General features: G+C 50.7%; 2 pseudogenes across 1 annotated transcript; both read right to left on the reverse strand.

Annotated features, from left to right (window-relative positions):
- Positions 1-14,390: 14,390 nt before the first annotated feature.
- On the reverse strand, positions 14,391-16,081 carry LOC101021407 (annotated as a pseudogene).
- Positions 16,082-19,535: 3,454 nt separating this feature from the next.
- On the reverse strand, positions 19,536-21,602 carry LOC101017051 (annotated as a pseudogene). Its single transcript, XR_652031.4, has one exon. The product of XR_652031.4 is annotated as a ras-related protein Rab-1B pseudogene (transcript).
- Positions 21,603-25,071: the final 3,469 nt, after the last annotated feature.

Raw genomic sequence — 25,071 nt, forward strand, 5'->3', positions numbered from 1 at the left:
CGCCTGTGGAGCGGGTGCTCTTCCTCTGCAGCCAGGCTCTTCCTGGGGCGTGAGTGAATCACAGTGGTTTAGTGTCGGACCTGCTCGACTTGTGCAGCCTCTGTGTAAAGGGGAGTTACAGCTGTGCTGGCTGCTGAGAGATGAGGTGTGATCGTGCTAGCAACAGGCAGAAGAAAACTCAAGACCAGAGAGAGAAGGATTCAGATGTTAGCAGGGACTCCCCGTGCGAGTCCTGTTGGGGTGTGAGTCAGGGTGGGAGGTCCGGCCCAGCCCACAGTCAGGCCTAGCATTGTCTTCAGACCTTCCAATTTGAAGGTTGGATGACCACAGGCCTCATTCCGGTGGCCTGCCTGGTCCCCGGCAGCTGTGAGTTTGAGACCCCTGGTGTCTGTGGCACATGTCCTTATCACTGAGGGCAAGCCAGCAGGAGGAGGTGGTGTGCACTCAGCTGGGGCAGCCAGGAAAAAAAGATCACAAACAACAGAAACTCTTTTTCTCAGTCCGGAGACCAAAGGCCTGAGATCAAGGTGCTGCAGGGCTCGTTTCTCTGGGGGTCTCTCTCCTTGGCTTGCTGATGGCTGATGCTCTCTGTGTGTTCGTGTGGCCACACACACACGGCCCTGCTGCCTCTTCCTCTCCTTGTAAGGACACCAGTCGGAGGGGATGAAGGCGCGCTCTGACAGCCTCATCTTAACCTCATCACCTCTTTAAAAAACTTTGTCTGCAAATGCAGTCACATTCTGAGGTACTCGAGATTGGGACTTCAACATATGAATTTGAGGCACACTTTTCAGCCCATACAGAGGGGACATCTCAGGCTTAGGGCTCTGGAAGCTGGGCCATCCTGAGCACAGCGTGGACCCTGGTGGGTCCCCTAGTTCTGGGCAGACCTTCCTGGGGGACCCTTTCTCCCCAGCACCGCCTCCCACGGTGGTATGTTGAGGTTGGGGGCTGGTGTATCCAGGCTGGAAATAGGGAAGACCCCATCTTTTCCTGCCAGCGTCAGGAATGGCTTTACCCAGCAGGGAATGGAGGACAGGTGGGAGTCAGGAGCAGAACAGCTGGGGTGCATCTTTGAGGGCTGAGGGCACGACTTCCCTCCCTTTCAGATTTCCTCTGAAAGCCTCTCCCGTGAGGCCACCCACTCCCCACCGAGAAACCAGCCCTCGGGAAGGATCCTGATGAGCACGCCTCTTCCCCACAGTGACCCTATTTGGGAACTGAAGCAAAGGCTGTGCTCCAGGTGGAGGAACTCCAAGGATCCCTGAGTGTGGAGACAGGGATTGTGTGGGTGGCTATTTTCCTGTTACTCCAGAAATCTCACCCTCCAGACAGCTGTGCTGCCTATGGTGCGGTGGATCCCAGGGGGACTGATCGGAAAACATCACTGATAAATCGGGTTTTCCCAGCACTTCACCGGGCAGGGTTCTCTGCGGAGCAGCAGAGACAGAGCAGGTCCCGTGGGGCAGACGCTGCATTAGCTGGAGCAGCCTGGGAGCTTCGTGAGTTTGTGTTGCTATAAAGGAGTACCTGAGGCTGGAAATTTATAAAGGAAAAAAGGCTTGTTTGGCTCACAATTCTGCTGGCTAAGGATTAAGCATCAGGTGAAAGCCTCAGGCTGCTTCACTCCTGGCGGAAGGTGAGGAGGGCTGGCTGCACAGAGGTCACACAGGGGAGGGCAGGGCCGGGGGAGGGAGGTGCCAGGCTCTTTTTAACAACCTGCTTTTGTGGGAACAAATAGAGCAAGAACTCACTACCCCCAGAACAGCGCCAAGCTATTCCTGAGAGCTCTGCCCCCATGACCCAAACAATGAGGATCAGATTTCAACATGAGGTTTGGGGTACACACATCCAAACTGCAGCAGCTACTATAAATCACCCCAAACTTAGTGGCTCAAAGCAACAGAAGTTTATGATCTCCCAGTGCTGGAGGCTGGCAGTCTGAAGTCGGTCTCACTGAGCTAAAGTGAAGTGATGAGCAGGACTGGTTCTCTCCAGGGGCTCAAAGGGAGTCTGTTTTCCTACCTTTTCCAGCTTCGAGAGGCCGCCTGCACTCATGGCTCCTGGTTCTTTCCTCCATTGTCAAAAGCATGGCATCTTCAAGTCTAACTCTCTCCCTCTGCTTCCGAGATCACATGGCCTTCTCTGACCCTCATGTTCCCGGTGTCGTAAGGACCCTCGTGATGACACTGGGCCCACCAGATCATCCGAGATTATCTCCCCATCTCCAGATCACATCTGCAAAGCCTCTTTTGCCATAGAAGGGAGCATATTTGTAGTCTCTAGGGATTATGACGTGGACATCTTCAAAGGCCGTTACTCAGCCAACCACAGGAGGGTGGTGTGGAGAGCTGGCCAGTCGGGCAAGCATGGGATGGAGGGGGTGCCCCCTGGCTGCTTCCCCGTGCTCTATTGTACAGCCCAAGCAGGTCTGAGTGGGGAGGGGGCTGCCCTCAGCAGAAGGCCGAGCTTCTGGATGCATCATTCCAGGACAGTGCATCTTCCTGTCCAGGCAAGGCCCTATGACTGGGGTAGTGGAGTAGGTGGACAGGGCGATGTGAGGGGTCAGGCCGCAGACCCACCTCCTCCCAAATTCACATCACAGTGTTTTTCCCACAGAAGGTCACCTGGTTTCCAAGGCTCAGCCTTGTCCCCCACAATGGAGACAGGACAATTTCTCCAGCTCTTGGTAGAAGTAATTTTTGAGTGCTTACTAGTTATTTACCTTTTTGCTTTTTAAAAAATGTCTGTGAAGTTACTTTGTGAGTTTTCCAGGATGCGTGTAAACTACACACATCAGCCACCTGGGTCGTTTTGAGTTGCTGAAGTTCAGCTGTTGTTGACTTCAAAGGCAGCAGCTGATGAAAGTTGCAGAAATAGAACATTTTCCAGTCCCTGTTAAGGGGTTGGTGACCTCCGTGGCCCCCAGCCTCATGGCTTTGGGCTTGGGAAGGCTGGTGTCCAGTCTCACTGATGGCTACAGACTGGACTCACCCCCACCATCTCTGTCCTCACCAACCCTGTCCCCAGCCCCATGGCTCATCCCCAGTATCCTCTGCAAACCTGCTCCTACTCAGGTCCGGGGCAGCAGGCTGAGCACTGTGGGCCGTCCTGGGAGCCTGAGGCTGCACAGGTTGCTAACCTTGGATTGTAAGGCTGGGTACGAAGGCAAGGTGGTGATTCTCAGGCAACGCAGCAGGCCCGTGAGAGAGGCTGGGGAAGAGCACCAGGGCTCTCTCAGTTGCCACCTGCAAGTGGCTGCGTCCTCCTGCCATGGGGCACCCAGGACCCAGCTCAGGCTTGCACCTGGGTTCTTCATTGTTGAACCTGTGGCAAAGCGAGGAGGAGACTTGGTCTCTTCCCTGCTGGGCAGCCTCTGCTGACTGCCCTATAGGTGCTGGGCACCGTGTCTGGGGCACAGAGACTGTGAAAGGCCTCCTCTCCCATGGTGGAGAGCCGCCAGCAGCATGAGGAGGCCGGGTTCCTGCAGGGTCCTTGGCAGGCCTGAGGGCCAATGGGGATCCTGAGGGCTTTTTGGGGTGTACCATCAGCTCTGCATGCTTTGAAAGGCCCCTTTAAAGTCAGGTCCTGGTCAGATCTAGAAGTGGGCAAGTCTCAGCTGAGGCTGAAACCTCAGCCTCCCTGAGCCTTGTGACTTGCCCAGGGTCGGAGGCCCAACGCTCCCTGAGGAATATTCTTCCTGGCAGGGCAGAGAAAGGCAGGGACCAGGGAATCGGGGTGGGGAAATCCCAGCTGCCTCTCCTTGTACCCTGGTCCATCTCCCCCAGGTCATGAGCCATCCCCTTTCGACTGTTTTTCCACCATAAGGGACTGTGATTTGCATCCACCAAACTCTGCCCCCGACAGGGACAGTGTGGGAAGAGGGTAAGCCCTGAGTTTGGAGCCAGATGAGCTGGATTCAAAGCCCAATTCCGCAGCAGAGGGCCTGGGACAGCCATCTCATAACCTTGGGTACACCACAGGCCCTTTCTGCACCCACAGGTCTGTCTTGCTCATGAGTGGGTCTCAGAGTTAACAAATATGGACTGAGGATCAGAGAGGCTGCACGCCTGCCTGAGGTCACACAGCTCAGATCCCCAGAAAGAGCAGAATGGCAGCTCAGACATTCTGAGTCAGTGCTTTTAACCATAGTGCTGCATTGTACACCCTTAGCACCAGCCCCAGGCTCCCATCCTCAGCAGCCTGTCTGCATTTCGAGGGTCAGTTCTCCTTCCCCTCCATTTCAAATGCCCCCCTTTCAAGTTCCCTCAGGGAAGGCCAGTGGTTTCTGAGGTCACCTGGGCCAGGGGTTTGTGCAACTTAACTCATCAAGGGTCTAGGTGATGACTGGGATTTCTAGGGGGAAACAGGGAAATAAACATGACTTTTTCTGCCAAAAGGCTCTCTCAGCCGAAACTTGCTGGCATGGATATTCCCCCTGCCCTGGGCTGGCTGGCGTGAGTTGTCTGCGCCTCCCTGAAGGCAGACTTCAGGGGCTGGCTGTGATGGGCTAGCTACGGAGAGGAATCCTGTGAGCCCTGAGTCACATCAGAAGCAGATTGCTCCACCCCAGGGCTCAGCCCTGCCCAGGGCGTCAAAGGCACCAAACATACACACCTGAGCTAGAAAGCATAAAAAAGCCAAAATTTAATTTTCTCAGCAAATATTTTCTGAACATCTACTATGCACGAGTCATTGGGCTGGGCACTGTGGTGAGGGTGGGGCATAGTTCATTTGCTCATTCATTGATTCCTTCACTGGTTCTTCCAACAAATATTGAGGGAGCACCAGCCATGTCCTTGGTATTAGAGGCACCTGGGAGAGCAGAGCTGGTCCCTGCCTGCTTGCAGTGCAGCAGACAGATATTGATCAGAAACAGACAAGACATTGATCACAGCATTGCCTAAAGCATTTCAGAACTGCAACAGCCATGAGGGGCAATACTGGGGACAGTGACATATTTCTGGTGAGATACCCTCACCCCTCCCCAGCTACTCCACTCTCTCTGACTTCCCCATCTGCCTCAGAGACGAAGCCCCAGGAGGAGGCTGGGCTGGAACTGACCGCCCAGCTTTCCCCAGGCTGCACGAAGACCACTCCCAGAATGTTTCAGGCCTACCAGAGTCTCTACCTACCAGATCACCCCAAGGCTGCCATGCCCTGATCCTCAGGAAGCCACTGTACCTTGTATTGGGTCCTATGTGTCCCGTGGCCCCTCATCCATTCTCAAAATGCCTTCTCCACTTTCTTGCTCTGGCTCAAGATGACTCAAGTGTTTCCATAAAGGGCCAGATGGTAAATATATTACACTTTGTGGACCCAAGAGGAAAAATAGAAGATATTAGGTACTAATGTAACAGAGAGAAAAGAGGTTCCACAAATATTTAGAGAAAGAATTCAAAATACAATCGTTGAGTACAATTTTTTGGTAATATAGCTCTGCTTATGAGAAGCAAGGGGTTCTTTTGGGAGTGGGTAATATTCTGCTTCATTGAGGGTCAAGTTGAGTGCACCCTGTCAGACCCTCCACAGATGCTCGTCTGGAGACGCCAACCCTAATCCAATCTTCTGGCCCTGTTGACTTTGTTGGCAGCTGCTCCTGAAACTTTCACTTGGTCTCCAGGACAATGGACTCCTCGCTGGTCCCCATCGTGCCTCCATGGCTGCACCTGCTCTTCTTTCTGGCCATGAATGTCAGGGTGCCCAGCGGCTCAGTCCTCAGCCCTCTCCCATAACTGGTCTTATCCAGTCCGTGGCCTCAGACGCCATCTCTATGCCGATGACTCCCAGACCTCAGCCCTGAGCACAGGCTGGTGCACCCACTGTGTGACAGGTGGCGCCCCCAGCATTAATGACTCGGAGCTCTTGGGTCTGTCCCCCCACCTAAGCCGCCTCCCCAGCACGGTTCCATCTTCAGTCGCAGTGACCAGCCCATGCAGGCCACATCGCTGAGCTCCACCGGGCACTGCTCACCCACACCCACCCTGGAACCCATCTCGCCGACTGTCCTGCTCTTGCAGTCTCTTCTGTGGGAAGGCTCTGCCCTGGCTTCCTCCTTCAGGCTGACAGCAACCTCCCAATCAACCCGACCACCTTGACCAAACAGCCACCCCGCCCCTTCCCAAGCCACTCTCTCACCGTCAGGTCTTCCCCCTGCCTCAGAGGATCCACCGTTCTCCCGGCTCTGCCCCCTCATCTTAACCACGCTTGTATTAGTTATGCTGATTATTTTCTGTATTTTATGATCCTTTGACATGTTGCTGACCTGGGAAGGACTGCCCCCTCGGGACTAGCTAACCCCTAGATATAGCAGCACTTGGAGCACACCTTTTGTATGCAAAACAATCAATCCCAGCCCACCCTGACCATCTCCCTTCCTGAGCTTTTACAGTGGGCAATGCAGCTCCCCAGTCGTCCCGGGGCCAGAGCCCAGACAACTTGGAAGCCCAGACACCCTGAGCCCTATAAAATTATTCAAACTCAGCTCTAGCCCTGCATAACCCGGTTGCTATTTGTTCATTTCTTGCTCTGAAAACCACAGCAAAGGCTCTGGCTCACCATTTCCCCAGTGCTCTCTCTGCCTCCTCACCCCGGTGCTTCCCAGTGGCCCCACATAGCCCGGTGTGTCTCTTCCTCTTGGGAACTGTGAGTAACAAACCACTGTGTCAAAGGCGATCTTTTTTTTTTTTTTTTTTGAGACAGGGTCTCACTCCGATGCCCAGGCTAGAGTGCAGTGGTGCCATCTCGGCTCACTGCAGCCTCAACCTCCAGGGCTTAGGTGATCCTCCCACCTCAGCCTCCTGAGTAGCTGGGACTACAGGCACCTGCTATCATGCCCAGCTAACTTTGTGTATTTTTTTGTAGTGATAGGGTTTCGCTGTGTTGCCCAGGATGGTCTTGAACTCCTGGGCTCAAGCAATCTGCCCACCTCAGCTCCTCAAAGTGCTGGGATTACAGGCATGAGCCACTGAGCCCAGCCAAAGACAATCTTCTGAGCTGTTGGTCTCACTTTACCCGAATAACAGTGAAACCTATGCTTCAACACCCCCCACCCCTGCACCACTCTGGCACGGTGGTGACAGCCTGGCACTTCCACTGTCACTTTTCCCTGCAGTTCTTCAAACCATGTCACTCTCTTCCTTGAAACCCTCCCCAACCCCCCAACACACCTAGGATAAGAGGCCAAGACCTGCTCATGGCCCTTGAGGCCCTCCCTGACCCTGCCCTGCTGACCTCTGAGACCTCAGCTGCCCGCACTCACCTCAGCTCTGGCCATGCTGACCTCACCACCATGCTCAGCACACCAAGCCCTTCCCTGTACTGGCCTGTGCCCCTGGGGTGCCCTGCCTGGCACACCCTTCCCTGACCCTGGCCAGGCCGGCACCTTTGCCTCACTATGGTCCCTTTCCTGGCCCTGGCCAGGCCGGTGCCTTTGACTTACTATGGTCCCTTCCCTGGCCACTTACACAAAATAATATCTCCCCTGCACGTGCCAGGCTCCCTGCTTGATTTGCTGAGAGCACTTGCCTCATAGCTGTCACCTGAGACTGGACCATCTGTGTGTCTGCTGCTGCTTCAGCAGCCCTCTGCCCATCAGGGACCTCTGCTCCTTGAGGTGGGAACGCTGTTCATGGCTGCAGTCTCAGAGCCTGGATCAGTGACTGCACATAATACTCAACAAACTTAGATGGAGCAAAGACATGTGTGATGATGCTGTAGAGCAAGCAACCCCCTACCCCTCAGGCATGGGCCAGTAGCAGTTCGTGGCCTGTTAGGAGCTGGGCTACACAGCAGGAGGTGAGAAGCAAAGCTTCATCTCTATTACAGCCGCTCCCCATTGCTTGCATTACCGCCTGAGGTCCACCTCCTAGTGGTAACATTGGATTCTCATGGGAGCTCCAACCCTATTGTGAACTGTTCATGTCAGGGATCTAGGTGGCACGTTCCTTATGAGAATCTAACAACAGAAGATCTGTTGCTACCTCCCGTCACCCCCAGATGGGACCATCTAGTTGCAGGAGAACAAGTTCAGGGCTCCCACTGATTCTACATGATGGTGAGTTGTAGAATTATTTCATTATATATTTCAGCATAGTAATAATAGAAATGAAGTGCACAATACATGTAATGAGCTTGAATCATCCCAAACCACCCCCCTGCCCAACTGTGGAAGAACTGTCTTTCATGAAACTGGTCCCTGGTGCCAAAAAGGTTGGGGCCCGCTGCTCTAGAGTGTGAAGCAGGGAAAGAGGACCTCACTGTAGGGGCCAGACTCACTTTCCTAAGGAAGGAACAGGGAGAGCCTAGGAGAATGCAGGCCCTGTGCAAATGTCAGAACCTCCGGCAGAGGAAAGGTCTGCAGGGTGCATGGGGGCTGTGACCCAGATGGCATCCGGAAAGAGGTGGTGTTGAGCCCCGAAGACTGGCAGGATCTAGAAAGGTGGGCAGGCATGCCGAGAGGAGGGGCTGGGGTGAGCAGGGGCAGGGAACAGGGAAGGCACAAGAGCAGGGAAGGTCTCAGTGCCTCCAGAAAGGAGCATACGAACATTCTGGGCTTTGGAGTCAGGGAGACTTGGGCTACAATCCTGGCTCTGCCACTGTCCTCTGTGTGACCTTAGGCAGAGGACTTGATGCTATTGAGCCTCTGTTTTCTTATCTGCAGAATGGGGATGCACTCAGACTCAGGCCCTTATGGCGATATTCAGGGTTCACGCATGTAATGCCCTCCACATGGCATCTGGCCCCTGGAGGTTGGGGCAGGTCACCTCGGCACTGGTCCTCAGGCACCGTTGTAGCAGTAGGGGGTGAAGCCACCCAGGTAAGTGGGCACCAGGTCAAAGAGGGTTTGGGTCTCGGGGTAAATGCCTTTGGTTGAACGAGTGGTGTATTGAGCTTCCCACACTGACATTTTCCGAGCCGAGGAATTACTTGGTTAGAGCAGGGATTTAGATCATTAATTTGGAGCAGGTAGAAGTGCCTGGAAATGGAAAGGCCAAGGCTGAGGCTTTTATGGTCCAAGTGAGTGATCACAGGGGCTAGGAGTAGGAAGCATGGCTGAAGGGCCATTTCAAAGGCACTGTTCCAGTGGGATGGTGACATCACTACTGACGGCACCCACAGAGCTCGGGTATATGCATGCTTATGTGTAACTCCCCATTTTACAGAAAAGGAAGCTGGGGCTCAGGGAGGTTAGGTGACTGCTGTAAGGTCACACAGTTAGTACTGGACCCAGTATAGGAACCCACCAAATCTGACCTATCTCATGCTTGTGACTAACTGAAGGATGTGGCAGGCAATGGAAGCAAGGTCAAAGGCAAAGTCAAGCCCCAAATGGTCAAAGGCAAGGATTAGACTTGGAGCTGGTGTCCAGCCTGAGGTGGAGGGCTGGGGGGCATTTACCATAGTAGGGGAAGGCTGGGTTGGGTCAATGTTCTTGCAACATCTGTAATTGCAGCGTTAGCTGGGCAAGTTAGATGGGTGGGGAAGTCCTATATAACCACATAGACATTTCTTAAACATTTTATTTTTACTTAAAATATGTAAAGTACAGCACATCTATTTGTCTGCCTTTTGGTATGGGGCCAAAACCTTTTCTCTGAGCATAAGCCCACTGACTGGAGCTCTGGGTCATCTCTGTGGCAGAAACCACAGCGCAGTGAATCAGCACTGATTTCTGGTTTCAGTGTTTCTAAAGGGACGTGAGAACTGGAAGGCACTTACAAGGCAGTCTCGAGGTGGAGTCCTTCATTATTCGTGTGACTGTTTTCCCCAAATCATTACCTTCATCTGTGCTGGGACTTTCCAAAGCTTCCAGCCTGGCGTTCAGGGAGCAGCTCCCTTTCTGCATTCATATTTCATCAGCTTCCATCAGTGGCTCTCCGAGAGTGGCCCAGGGACCACTTGCGACCCTTTCAGGGAATCCAGAGTCCAAACTCTTTTCTTGGTCAGACTAAGATGTTGTGTGCCCTTGATGCTCTCATTTTCTCCAGAAGGTGCAAATAAAGATTTCCAGAGACCCCAGCCCTGCCCTCTGACAGTCGATGGAATGCGTGCTTGTGTATTCCTGTGCTTTGAAAGTCTCTCGTCTTTAATTTCGAATATGGTAAATATCAATCAATGCAAGCCGCATAAACAAAAGCTATTTGGGATCTTCAATGATTTTTAAGAGTATAAAGGAATCTTTAAACAGTTTGAGGTTGGGTACGGTGGCTCACACCTTTAATCCCAGCATTTTGGGAGGCTCAGGCAGAAGGATCCCTTGACCCCAGGAGTTTGAGACCAACCTGGGCAAGACGGTGAGACCCTGTCTCTACAAAGTAAACAAATAAATAAATAGATATTAGCAGAATGTGGTGGCACACACCTGTGGTCCCGGCTACTTGGGAGGCTGAGGTGGGAGGATTGCTTAAGCCCCCAAATTTGAAGCAGCAGTGAGCTGTGATCACGCCACTGCACTCCAGCCTGGGGGACAGAGCAACACCCCATCTCTGAAAACAAACAAACCCAACTAGTTTGAAAACTCGCTAGCTTATATGATATTTAATTAACCTGTGCATTCATAATATCAAGAACAGCTGGCATGAAAAAGGCTTGGGGCAAACACAATTGACTTGTAAATACAAGATCAGCTGGAGGGTGTTTGGCCAAATGGCTGAAAGCCAGGAGCGTAAAAGCCCAGGGCATGCTCAGCAGCACGCCCAGGATGTCGAGGGGATATGGACACAGCTGTCACCCGCAAGGGCCAGATGAGAGGCCATCCGTGGTAAAGGGGATGAAAATGGTCATAGCAGGCCAGCTATGATTGAACACAGGTGAGCACCAGGCCCTGTGCTGGGGCGTCTCCTCGTGTCTCAGATCCTCACTGCAACCCCGGGAGGAGGTTTTATCTTTATTCTGGTTTCGTCATTATAAAGGTGGGAGAATTGAGGCTCAGACGGGCTCAGGCCCCTCAGCTAGTAAGGAGAAGAGGTGGTCCTTGGTCTCAGGTCTGCTGGTCCCCAGAGCTCGAATCTCAGCCTCAGCTTCTCAACTCTGAGTCCCTGAAAAGGGTTTCCAAGGAGGTGGTGGAACCGTGTAGACTCAATGACTTCGGACACGGTCTGGGGCTGGGAGACCAGGCTGAGTCGCTGCAAGTAGGGAGGGCTGAGGTCAGGGTTGGGTGCCATATTCAGGTTGTGGAAGCAACAGCAATGCCAGGACAGCAGGGCCTCCTCCTCCCCTGCGCCCCACTGTGTGCGCAAACTCCCAGGGGACAGAAACTCCGTCCTGGGCTCCACCGCTGCCCTCACTGCATCTCCTCCCTGTCCCACATCTCCCTGCAGGCCAGAGCCGAGCTGAGTGCGCTGCTGGCCCTGGGGGGAGCCCCATGGCTTTGCAGGCACAGTTGAGCAGATGGGACCGGTTGTGCCCTGGGCCCTTCCACCTCACAGGCTGACGCTTGCTCAGAGCCCAGGAACCTCGGGCTGACCCAGACACGGCCAGTTCTGAGGTCAATACCGGGCCCCGGTGGCCAAGAGCTCCAGCAGCTGAAGGTTCGAGTCACGGTGGAGGAATGGGGCGTGGCCGCTCTCTTCCCCAGGGCTGGGCTCCCGGCCGCGGAGGGGCAGCTGGCCCGTGCCCCAGTGGCGGGGCAGACCATTTGCTTACTCCCACTTCCGCATGAGATAATCGGGAGGTCTCCTGCCATACTCTGCGCTTTCAGCATAATGGAATTCAGGAAAATTCCTGGGCCGAGCCACCCCGCAATTCTAAAGGCAGAGACCCGGGCAGCCTGCAAGGACCTCGGGATATGGGCACACTTCCTATCCCCGCTATCTTCCTACTTCCCCTAAGAAAGCACTTGCCTCCCGGGGCCCCAGCCCTCTGCCTCCTGCCTTTGCCCACGCGGTGACTCCACCAGGAGTGCCCACCCTCACACTGTTCAAGCGAGTCCGCCTCTTACCCCACCCCAAGGCCAAGTTCAAGCGCTGCCTGGATTCCTCCATCCCTATCCCCAGATATCCTGCAGTGTAGCGATGTTCCTGGGGCTGAGGTAATGGATGTCCGGAGAGAGAACCGAACTGGGGGGGCCAGAGAAAGAGTTGGACGATCTTAGCAAGCGATTTAACCTCTCTGAGCCTCAGTTTCCCCAGTCTCTGAACGGGGTGGGAATACGGAGGATTTCAAGGAGCCCTTTCAGATCTGCCTGTCTCTTTATTGCCTTTTGAAAACTCGCCACTTTCCCCAAGCTGCTTGAATTCCTAAGGCGTTTTGCAGAGGAGCTGTGCGAAGGGTGTGGAAGGGGGCGGGGGCCGGCAGTGGCAGCCGGGTCCCCACGCCCCTGGGGTTCTGCAGACCAGCTCGCTGGAGAACAGGAGGCGCCAAAAGGCAGTCCTGCGTTGCTCCCTGGTGGCCAATGTGGACACTGCAGCCAGGAAGCCTTTCCCTCCCGGCTTTCCGGAGAGAGGCTGTCCGCTGGACACTCCCCAGGCTTCGTGGCTCACCTCTCACCCGGCTGGGGAGCTCCCGACACCAAGGATGAGGGCGTTGGAGGGTGAAAGACTGGGTCGCAGCTCAGTCAATCAAGAGCGTGGTTCTGAAGGCGCCCAGTTGCAGGGAAGTAGATGTGGCGGCCCCCCAGAGGTGCACCCACCTGCCCCTCCGTCTGTGGGCTTTTCCCACGGCCTCTGAGGTCTGCTCAGCAGCTCCGCTGGAAGTGATAGGGGCGCAGACACCTCCTCACCTTTCTGCCCTCCTAGTCCTTCCACCCTAGGACAGTTGCCCCTTCCCAACCCTCTCTCCTGAACCCTTACAAAATCCTGTCCTGAGCCAGCTATACTTTGGCCTCAAGCCCCCTCCTAGGACTGTGGATGATTGAGGAGGGCCTCGGAAGGAGCCATCGCTGTTCCCAGGGAGGCCTTGGAAGTGGCCGTGATAGTGATGAGGAGTTCCTGGAAGCAGGATCAGAGGCCTGTCTGCAAACATACCAGGGCTCCTATCCTTTTTCACGGTTGCCTGCCTCTGCCTTCTCCACTTCTCCCCAGCATTCTGTCTTCCCTGGCCTCTGCCATCTCCTCTCTGCTCTCTTCTCTCCTTAAGCCTTGCGTCTGTGTCTTCGCAGTCCTATGCAGGCAGGCTCTGCTTCTCCCTGTTCCCCGAACCATTCTGTTCCTAGATGGAACAGGATGGAACAGGTCCAGGGGCTGCTGGGCTCTGACACCCCTGGCCCTATTCCCAGGGCCTCCCTGTGTTATCTGAGCACCTTCCCAGCCTTAGTTCAACATGCTGAGGTCTGGGATTTCCATCTTGGACCCAGGTGCTCATCCTGCTTGGCCCTGACCTTCCCTTTCCCTGTCCACTTTGCCTTTGAGTCCTTTCTGCTCTCTCCTCTCCTTTACTCGCTTTCTCTCTCCTCCTCTCCATTTGCTCTCGCCCCTCTGGCAGTGAAGGAGATTTGCTGGGTTGGGCTATGGCTGGGGTTGGCGTTCAGAGGGACAGAGGGTCTGGAGAAGAAGCTGCTAGTGTGCAGGCTTAGGAGTGTCTGCAGTCTCGATGAAAACCTGAGATAACACAGATAAATCCACATGCCCTGCTCTGCCTAAAAGACACACTTAGATATCACCCTTGGCTTAACTTTTTTTTTTTAATTTTACTTTAAGTTCTGGGATACATGTACAGAATATGAAGGTTTGTTACATAGGTATACATGTGCCATGGTGGTTTGCTGCAGCTATCAAACTGTCATTTAGGTTTTCAGCTCCGCCTGCATTAGGTATTTGTACTAAAGATCTCCCTCCCCTAGACCCCACCCTGCAACAGGCCCTGCTGTGTGATGTTCCCCTCTCTGCATCCATGTGTTCTCGTTGTTCAACTCCCGCTTATGAGTGAGAACATGCTGTGTTTGGTTTTCTGTTCCTGTGTTAAGTTTGCTAAGAATGATGGCTTCTGGCTTCATCCATATCCCTGCAAAGGACATGAACTCATCCTTTTTTATGGCCATATAGTATTCCATGGTATATATGTGCCACATTTTCTTTATCCAGTCTATCATTGATGGACATTTGGATTGGTTCTAAGTCTTTGCCATTGTAAACAATGCTGCGGTAAGCATATGTGTGCATGTGTCTTTATAGTAGAATGATTTATAATCCTTTGGGTATATACCCAGTAATAGGATTGCTGTGTCAAATGGTACTTGTGGTTCTAGAGGAATCACCACACTGTCTTCCACAATGGTTGAACTAATTTACACTACTACCAACAGTGTAAAAGCGTTCCTATTTCTCCACAGCCTCGCCAGTGTCTGTCATTTCCTTACTTTTTAATAATTGCCATTCTAACTGGCATGAGATGGTATCTCATTGTGGTTTTGATTTGCATTTCTCACATGACCAGTGATAATGAGCTTTGTTTTCATATGTTTGTTGGCCGCAAAAATGTCTTCATTCTTCATTATTATTTATTTATTAAATTTAAAAAAAAAATAATTTCCTTGGCTGGGCTTGGTCTCACTGTCAGCACCTTCCCTGGTAGGCTGCTGGGGTGGCCTGGGCGGAAGGGCCTTAGGTATCTGGGCTGGAATCTAGGCGGGGGCGACCCGCTCATCTCCCTGCTGTTAGTGCCCCTCCAATGGGGCTGTCTCTTTGGGTTCTACCCCCTCAGTGCCTTCTATAGGCTGCAGCTGGTTGGGGGGCCAGGGGCCTCGCACAAACCGCCGTCGGTAGAAGAAGGGTGGGGGGCGCCGTCATCTGGGCCACTGCCCAGAGTCTTCGGCCCACTCCCCTTCGCTGACAGGTTCTGTCCCCGGAGGGGATCTCTGCCACCATGGGTGGTGGGGCAACTGAGGGAGGCCGGGGATGAATCGCGGAACCTACGTCGGTTGGGGGAATAACGACTGCCCTTCACGGGCACACCCCCACCCAGGGCCCAGTTACATTAGTGGCTTCTGCGCCCTTCTCTCCTTCCACGACATCAAATTCCACAGTCTCCCCATCTCCAGCCCTGCGCAGAAACTTCCTGGGGTTGTTTCTTTTAACAGCTGTCTGGTGAACAAAGACATCTTCCTTGGCGTCATTCCGGTTGATGAATCCGTAACCACTCCGGACGCTGAACCATTTGACAGTGCCCAGGACTCGGATTGCCAGCACCGGCTCGTCCGCCTGACTCCGGGCCGGCCGGATGGGGGGAGGGGTGGGGGCGGGGGTTCCCGAGGCCGCCGTCGTCTGGTTGGTTGTCCGGGGTGCAGGGGCCCGGGGTGCGGGGGCCCGGGGTGCGGGGGCCCGGGGTGCGGGGGCCCCGGCAGCGGGGTTGAAGGCGGCTCTGTCCCCGCCGTGGCCGGCCGCCTGCCCCGCCACCTGCTTTCTGCGGATCCCCCGCGGGCACCGGTACCACCACTGCTACCACCGCTTCCACCCCTGCCGCCGTCGCGGGCACTGTCGCCGCAGGGACCGCTGTCGCCACCGCTGCAGCCTCCACCTCGTTCTTCCCGCCGGGTCCAGTACCGGCCCTCGCCGCCACCGCCTCGTCCTCCGCTGCAGCCCCGGCTCCTCCCCTCGGCTAGCGAACCAGCTGCCCTGCTGGGTCCTCGCGCTCTGAGCCTCGCCTGCACGCCAATGTCTTCATTCTTAATCGCTGCTTTTTTTTTTTTTTTTTTTTTTTTGAGATGGAGTCTCCCTCTGTCACCCAGGCTGGAGTGATATGGCTGACCTCCGCGCACTGCAACCTCCATCTTCCGGATTCAAGTGATTCTCCTGCCTCAGCCTCCCAAGTAGCTGGGATTACAGACGTGTGCCACCACACTCGGCTAATTTTTGTATTTTTAGTAGAGACGAGGTTTCACCATGTTGGTCAGGCTGGTCTCGAACTCCTGACCTAAAGTGATCCTCCTGTCTCAGCCTCCCAAAGTGCTGGGATTACAGACATGAGCCATCATGCCTGGCCTGCACTCCTTAATCGCTCTCTTTCCCCAGTCCCTGAAGCCCATGCTTATTCACATATCACAGCCCCTCACCAACCGGTGGCTGTGCCTCCTGGAACACGTGGCCCTCTCAGCCCATGCAGGGGAAGAGGGAACTACGGTAGCCTTAGCTAAGAAGTTACTCATTTAAGTCCACTCACATTTCAGTTGCCAGAACTCGGTCTGTGTCCCCATCCAGCTGTGAGATGGGCAGTCTGCCTTGGCCTGGATGGATAGATGCTGTCAGGAAGCCCTTGCACTGTCTTGCTTTTCACTGAGGACTCCTATGAGACTCTGCAAGGACAAAAGCCATATGATCATCTCAATCAACGTCAAAAAAAGGATTTGACTAAAGTTAACATCCCTTCATGATGAAAACCATCAACAAATTAGGTAGGAAAGGAACATATCTCAACACAATAAAGGACATATATGACAAACCCACAGCTAATATCATACTGAATAAGAAAAAGTTGAAAGTTTTTTATCTAAAATCTGGAATAAGACAAGGATGCCTGCTTTCACCACTTGTATTCAACATAGTCCTGGAAGTCCCTGCCGCGGCAATTAGGTAAGAGAGAGAAATCGGAAAGAAAGAAGTCAAATTTTCCCTGTCTGCTGATAACATGATCTAAAGCCTCCACCAAAAAAACAAAAACAAAAACAAACAAAAAAAACCTGTTAGAATTAATAAATTCAGTAAAGTTGCATGATACAAAATCAACATACAGAAATTAGTACTATTTCCATACATCAACAGCAAACCATCTGAAAAAGAAATCAAGAAAGCAATTCCTGGGCTAGGCATGGTGGCTCACGCCTATAATCCCAGCACTTTGGGAGGCCGAGGCAGGCGGATTGCCTGATGTCAGGAGTTTAAGATCAGCCTGGCCACATGATGAAACCCTTCTCTACTAAAAATACAAAAACTAGCTGGGCGTGGTGGTGTGCACCTGTAATCCCAGCTACTTGGGGGGCTGAGGCAGGAGAATTGCTTGAATGCGGGAGGCAGAGGTTGCAGTGAGGTGAGATAGTACCTCTCCCCTCCAGCCTGGGAGATAGAGTGAGACTCTCAAAAACAACAACAACAACAACTACTACAACAACAAACCAAGTATAAATTGAATCAAAGTGGTGGTGAAATATCTCTACAGTGAAAACTATAAAATAGCAATGAAATGAACTGAAGAGGACACAAATAAATGGAAAGGTATTTTATGTTCATGGGTTAGAGGAATTAATATTGTTAAAATGTTCATACTACACAAAGTGATCTAGAATTTCAATGCAATCCCTATCAAAAAAATTAACATTCTTCACAAAAATAGGTAAAACAATCCTAAAATATGTATCAAACCATAAAAAAACTCAAATAACCAAAGCAATCTTAAGCAAAAAGAACAAAGCTGGAGGCATTAAACTACCTAACTTTAAGATATACTACAAAACTATAGTAACCAAAACAACATGATATAAGCATAAAAACAAGACACGTAGACCAATGTGAGAGAATGGAGAACCCAGAAATAAATGCATGCAACTGATTTTTTTGACAAAGGTGTCAAGAACACACACTGGGAGAAAGGACAGCCTCTTTAGTAAATGGTTGAGAAAACTACATATCAACACTCAGAAGAATAAAACTCTACCACTTTCTTTCACCATATTAAAAAAAAAATCAACTCAAAATGGATTGAAGAGTTAAATGTAAGACCTGAAACTCTAAAACTACTAGACGAAAACGTAGGGGAAATGTTTTATGACATAGGCCTGGGCGAGGATTTTTTTTTTTTTTTTTTTTTTTTGAGACAGAGTCTCGCTTAGTCGCCCAGGCTGGAGTGCAGTGGCGCGATCTTGGCTCACTGCAAGCTCCGCCTCCCGGGTTCACGCCATTCTCCTGCCTCAGCCTCCCGAGTAGCTGGGACTACAGGCGCCCGCCGCCTCGCCCGGCTAGTTTTTTGTATTTTTAGTAGAGACGGGGTTTCACCGTGTTAGCCAGGATGGTCTCGATCTCCTGACCTCGTGATCCGCCCGCCTCGGCCTCCCAAAGTGCTGGGATTACAGGCGTGAGCCACCGCGCCTGGCCTGGGCGAGGATTTTTTGTTGCCTATGCTTAAAAGCATAGGCAACAAAAGCAAAAATAGACAAATGGTATTATAGCAAACTAAAAAGCATTTGTACAACAAAGGAAACAATCAACAGAGTGAAGAAGACAATCTATAGAATAGGAGAAAATGTTTGCAAACTATGCATCTGACAAGGGGCTGATATCCAGAATACATAAAGAACTCAAACAACTCAATAACAAAAAACTAAATAATTGAATTTTAAAATGGGCAAAAGATCTGAACAGATATTTATCTAAAGAATACATAAACATTGCCAACATGTATGTAAAAAAATGTTGAACATCACTAATCATGAGGGAAATGCAAATAAAAACCTTAATGAGATATTACCTCACCCCAAGTAGAATGATTATTACCAAAAAGGCAAAAAACAAAACAAATACTGACAAAGATGTGAAGAAATGGGAACCCTTATGTATTAGTCTGTTCTCATGTGGCTAATACACACCTCAGACTGAGTAATTTATAAAGGAAAGAGGTTTAATTAACTCACAGTTCCACATGGCTGCGGGGGCCTCACAATCATGGTGAAAGGTGAAAGGGAAGCAAGACATGTCTTACGTGGCAGCCATACAGGCAAGAGGGCTTGTGTAGGGGAACTGCCCTTTTATACAACCATCAGATCTCATGAGACTTACTCACTATCATGAGAATAGCATGGGAAAAATCCACTCTCATGATTCAATTACCTTCCTCTGGGCCCCTCCCATGAAACATGGGGATTATTACAATTCAATATGAGATTTGGGTGGGGACACAAAGCCAAACCATATCACCTTATATACAGCTGGGAATGTAAACTAGTACAGCTGTTATGGAAAACAGTATAGAGGTTCCTCAAAAAATTAAAAATAGAACTACCATATGATCCAGCAATCTCACTACTGGGTATACTGTATCTATCTAAAGGAAATGAAGCCAGTATGTCACAGAGACACCTGCACCCCCGTGTTGATTGCAACACTATTCACAATAGTGAAGATATGGAAGCGACCTAAGTGTCCCTTAGTGAATGAATGGATAAAGAAAATGAGGTACATATACACAATGGAATTATATTCAGCCATAAAAAGAATCGAGTCTTGTTATTTTCTGCAAGACGGATGAACCTGTAGGACATTATGTTAAGTGAAATAAGCCAAGCTCAGAAACATAAATACCACATGATCTTGCTCATTTGGGGAATCTGAAAAAGCTGATCTCATAGAAGTACAGAGTAGAATAGAAGTTACCAGAGGGTGGAGAAGCTTAGTGGAAGGAGGGGATGAGAAGAGATTGGTCAATGGGTACAAAATTACAGTTAGATAGAAGAAATAAGTTATGGTGTTCTATTGCACAGTAGGGTGACTATAGTTAACAATACAAGGGGACTTCAAAAAGTTAGGTAAAAATGGAATTAAAAGATAAAAATTTAAAGCATAAACTTGATCTCTCAACATAAGCTCCATTAACTTCAAGACATTTTTCTTTTCTTTTTTTTTTTTTTTTCCTTGCAAAAACCCTCAGCTCACCCGAGGGCCAATGGAAATTTATTAATTTTTTTGTCCTTTTCCATCTTTCCCCAAGTGGCTTTTCCTTGCAAAATGCCTGACATGACACCAGAGGGGAATCTGGGAGTGGGGGGGGGGCACCCCAAGGGGCAGCCCAGGGACTTAAATACAAGCTGGAGGGCAGGGCACAGGTGGGACAGGCAAGAGACAGCACGAGGGACATGGCTGCTCAGGGAGACCAAAGACTTGCTTTCCTGCAGGAAGCAGCTGTGCCAGAGGGCAGGGGACTAGGATCCTGGGTGCAGAGTGGATGAGCAGAGAGGCCCCCAACCCCGGATGAAACCCATATTCCCCAGAGAAGTAGCGGCAGGGGATGAGGGCCTTCCCTGGTGGGCTCCAGAGACCCAGGGGAGAGTAAGCCAGATGTGCTGCCTCGGGGAAGGGGAGGAGGTGCTAGCAGAGGGTTAAGGCTGGTGCCCAGCCTCTGGCACAGTGGGCCTTCCACCTCTGCCTGATGTGGGGACAAAGGGGCACACTGGACAGGCAGCGCATGGGTCTGTCTCTGGAAGGGCAGAGGGCGGCAGGAGCAGACTCCCTCCAGGCTCAAGACACAAGCCCAGTGCGGCTACCCACCCACCCGTCCTAGATATACTCAGACCCCACCGCAGCTGGATGGCTGGAGCTGGGAATGTGGGAGGGGAAAGGAGGCAGTGGGGAGAGGAAAGGGTGGGCTGCTGGGCCCCTGTGGTCTCCATGCCTGTCCTGAGGTCCAGCCCAGGGCCCTGGATCCCAGGTCCTGGATCCCCTGGCCACTCTCCTGGCCCTGGGCACTGACTGCAGCCAGGGCAGTAGAGGCCGGGGAGACCTCAGCTCTTGGGCAGAAGGAGAGCAGGAAGAAGGGGAAGGAGAGAAACCCAGTGCAGCATACATGGGGGTGGAAGGGAGACCGACAGAAGAGCCCTCGTTCCAAAGAAAGGTGTGTAGGGGGGCATCTTGGAAAGTCACCTAGAGGCAGCAGCAGAGCAGGCCCCTGCCCTGCCTGACCACAGGTCCTGAGTGTCCTCCCTTAGGGACTGTGACAGAACTGGGGCTCAGGGCAGCAGGCAGATGGGCCAGAGGGAGATGGGGAGCCCAGGACACCCCAAAGCCACAGACTCAAATGCCCCAGGAGAGGGAGAGGGAGGCACCTCCTGCCCCCCCCAGGGACATCATCTGGAGAAGGTGCCCCCTCCTGTCCCACTCCATGTGCCCCTCCTAGCAACAGCCACCGCCAGCCGGCTTTACAGGGGTGCTGTCGATCTTGAGATTGGGCCGCTCGCCCCCGGAGGCTGCTCCGGGCCACATCCGCTTTTTGATCTCGGCAGCCATGGTCATGAACGCCTGCTCGACATTGGTGGCATTCTTGGCACTTGTCTCCAAGAAGAGGATGCCCAGAGAGTCCGCAAACTCCTTGGCTGTGGTGTTGTCCACCACTTTCTTGGTGGTGAGGTCACTCTTGTTGCCCACCAGGAGCTTATTAACGTTCTCACTGGCGTAGCGGTCAATCTCCTGCAGCCACTGCTTCACGTTGGCATAGGACTCCTGGTCAGTGACGTCATACACCACGATGATGCCATGAGCCCCCAGGTAGTAGCTGGAAGTGATGGTCTGGAACCGTTCCTGGCCCGCTGTGTCCCAGATCTGAAGTTTGATAGTTTTGCCATCCAGCTCGATGGTTCGGATCTTGAAGTCCACCCCGATGGTGCTGATGTAGCTCTCTGTGTACGTGTCATCAGCAAACCGCAGGAGCAGGCATGACTTGCCCACGCCTGAGTCGCCAATCAAAAGCAGCTTAAACAGGTAGTCATATTCGGGGTTCATGGCGGCGGCGGCGGCCCGCTCGGTCGCTCCCAGTCGGCTCTCAACTTCAAGACATTTTTCTAAGAGATGTGATATGGTTTGGATCTGTGTCCCCACCCAAATTTCATGTTCAACTGTAATCTCTAGTGTTGAGGGTGGGGCCTGGTGGGAGGTGATTGGGTCACAGGGGCCCATTTCTCATGAATGTTTAGCACTATCCCTGAGGACAGCACTAGATGCTGTCCTCATGACAGTGAGTTCTTGTGAGGTCTGACTGTTTAAAAGTGTATAGCACCTCCTGCCCACCCACACTGTCCCTCCTGCTCTTGCCATGTAACACACCTACTCTTACTTTGCCTTCTGCCATGAGCAAAAGCTTCCCAAGGCCTTCCCAGAAGCAGATACTGCCGTGGTTCCTGCACAGCCTGCAGAATCATGAGCCAATTAAACCTCTTTTCTAATAAATAGCAGTGTGAGAATGGACTAATACAGGGTGATACTAACCATTTAGTCCTTTCTTAAAGAACTGAGGGTCCTGGGAATTTAACTATGTCAATGTAGTCTTTTTTATGTTATTAACTAAAGGAAAATGGGTGCCATTTAAAGATTTTTTAAGATTAAGGATGGGTGCAGTGGCTCATGTCTGTAATCCCAGCACTTTGGGAGGCCAATGTGGGCAGATCACTTGAGGTCAGGAGTTGGGGACCAGCCTGGCCAACATGGTGAAAGCTCATCTCTACCAAAAATACAAAAATTAGCTGGGCATAATGGTGCACACCTGTAATCCCAGCTACTTGGGAGGTCGAGGCACGAGAATTGCTTGAACCTAGTAGGCAAAGGTTGCAGTGAGCTGAGATCACGCCACTGCACTCCAGCCCGAGTGACAGAGTGAGACTCTGTCTCAGAAAAAAAAAATGAAATAAAAATTAATATTTTTTAAGATTAAGAAACAAAAAGAAACAAAAAGATTCTGTAAAATTATTATTTTAAGATAAAGAAACAAAAAGAAGGCAGAAGAAGCCCAATCAGGACTGTAAGGTGCATGCCTAATGATTTCTCGTTGAAATTCTCATAAAAGCCCTTATCTGACAAGAGGAATGAGCAGGAACATTCTTGTGGTGAAGGATTCTGGTGAAGATTACCTGGGAGATTTTCTGTTAAAGCTTTGGCTAACTTTTTGAGAACACTCTCATAATAAGCAAATGTTATCATTCTTTAGTCCTCCAGAAAGTCAACAAACCAAATGCCTTGAGCATCCCCAAACATGTGACTATGACCTTTGCCCTTGATTAGTCTGTTTTGCTTTGACTCCTTTGTAGCCATTGCTTTGATTGTGCCTGGTCTTCAGGATAACACTAGTAAAGCCGTGCTTCATCTTCTGTTATAATTCTTTGAACAACTGCCTCAGGATATTGATTCTACTTGTTTAAAATTTCCATTGAAAGTTCTGCTCTTCTCTGAAGTTAACTTGGGTAAAACTGCCCTTATCTCGTTTATAAAATTAATCAGGGGCTGGGCACAGTGGCTCATGCCCATAATCCCAGCACTTTGGGAGAATTGCTTGAGCCCCCCAGGAGTTTGAGACCAGCCTGGGCAGCATGGTGAGACCCTGTCTCTATAAAAAATAGAAACGATTAATCAGGTGTGTTGGTGCGTGCCTGTGGTCCCAGCTACTCAGGAGGCTGAGGCAGGAGAATTGCTTGAGCTCAGGAGGTCGAGGCTACAGTGAGCTGTTAATACCACTGCACTCCAGCTTGGGCAACAGAATGAGATGCTGTGTCCCAAAATAAAAGACAATGAAAATTAATCAGGGAAGAAGGGAGAGGGAGAAATAAAAATAAACCAAGCTTGCAGCACATTCAGCATTAATCATGAAGTCAGCTTATTCTCTGACCTGCTTCCTCACAGGTGTTTGGTGCCTATTGTCCTGGAATCATGTAGACCCTGTTAGAAGATTACAGTTCTCCTTAACTGCTCTATAGATAACAACTTAAAGAATATAAAATGTTAAGTTTTCCCTTTGAGATATTCTTTCAGGTCCTGCATATTTATGAACTATTGACTCCGCCGGTCTGAAGGACCCCACTGATGCCAGCTGGTCTGAAGGACCCCATAAGAAGCTAACTCACCAAAGCATGAGTTTCCACATCTTGATGTCATCCCCCTTACCCCAGCCAATCAACACCCCTAATTCTCCAGCTCCTCATCTTCCATAATCCACTTAAAAACCCAATCCCAGAACTCTTTAGGGAGAGGAATTTGAGGGTCTCTTCCCATTTCCTTGCTCAGCACCCTGCAATAAATTAATTCTTTCTCTGCTGCAACCCCTACTGTCTCAGTGTAATGGGTCTGTTACTGCACAGGGGGCCATGGACACAATGGGCTTGGCACACATTGAGTGGAACATTTGTTCAATTATAATTTTACAGTCAGAATCGTGTATGCTGAACCAACTGAGAAGTCTATGGTCTTGCCTGTTTTTTCTTCTGTTAATTGTCAGTCCTCTTCAATGAGGGCACAAAGAAGCTTAATTTTTTCCTCAAAAATTGATGTGGATGATCTGCTGCTGTTGGCCAGACTTCTGCATGTTCTCATCCCTTCGAGTTATCCATGTGTAAACTGCTGATTTCACTGGCACATTGTTCTAATAAGCTTTTTGTAAAGCATCAATGATTTCATCATTTGTCCATCCAAGCTTCACCATAAATTTCGTGTTTGTTCTTGCTTCAAGTTTAGCAGAATTCATGTTACTCTGACAGGGGCTCTGATGTGGTTTCGATCTGGGTCCCTACCCAAATCTCATGTTGAATTGTAATCCTCAGTGTTGGAGGTGGGGCCTGTTGGGAGATGATTGGAACATGGAGATGTTTCTCAAGAATGGTTTAGCACCATCCCCTTGGTGCTGTTCTCATGAACAGCAGGTACGTGAGTCCTCAAAAGATCTGGTTGTTTAAGTGTAGCACTTACCCCCTCCCTCTCTCTTGCTACTGCTTTTGCCATGTGACATGCGAGTCTCCACTTTACCTTCTGCCATAATTAGAAGCTTCCAGAGGCCTCCCAGAAGCAGACTCTAGTGCTATGCTTCTCGTACAGCCTGCAGAACTGGGAGCCAATTAAATTTCTTTACTTTATAAATTACCCAGTCTCAGGGTTTTTTTTTTAATAGCGATGTGAGAACAGCCTAATACAGGCTGTTTTTAAGCCCATGTCTTACCCTTCTTTGTTCCTCAAACTAGATCCTGCTCAAGCATATTATAATAAGTTAGTATGTGTTTACATCTGTGCAAAATTTTTTGCAATCCATGCATAGTTTTTTTCATAATATGCACTTTCCATGAACTTATTGAAGACCCTTCATATTGTATCATATATTTCAAAATAATTAGAAGAGAGGATTTTGAAGGTTCTTATCACAAAGAAATGATAAATGCTTGAGGTGATGGATATGCTTAATACCATGATTTTATCATTACACAATGCATATGTGCATTAAAACATGACACCGTACCTCATAAATAGGTACAATTATTGTGTGTCAATTACAAATAAAATAAAACAACAACAAAAAAGAACTACTGGATTCTAGGTTGGTCCTCCTTATTCATTATCTCTCATAATCTTAATCTTTTCAGATTTTCTCTTAATCTTAATTCCTCTTAATCCTTTTCAGATTTTCTTT

The sequence above is a fragment of the Papio anubis genome, chromosome 11 (assembly GCF_008728515.1).
Source record: "Papio anubis isolate 15944 chromosome 11, Panubis1.0, whole genome shotgun sequence".
Classification (NCBI taxonomy): domain Eukaryota; kingdom Metazoa; phylum Chordata; class Mammalia; order Primates; family Cercopithecidae; genus Papio; species Papio anubis.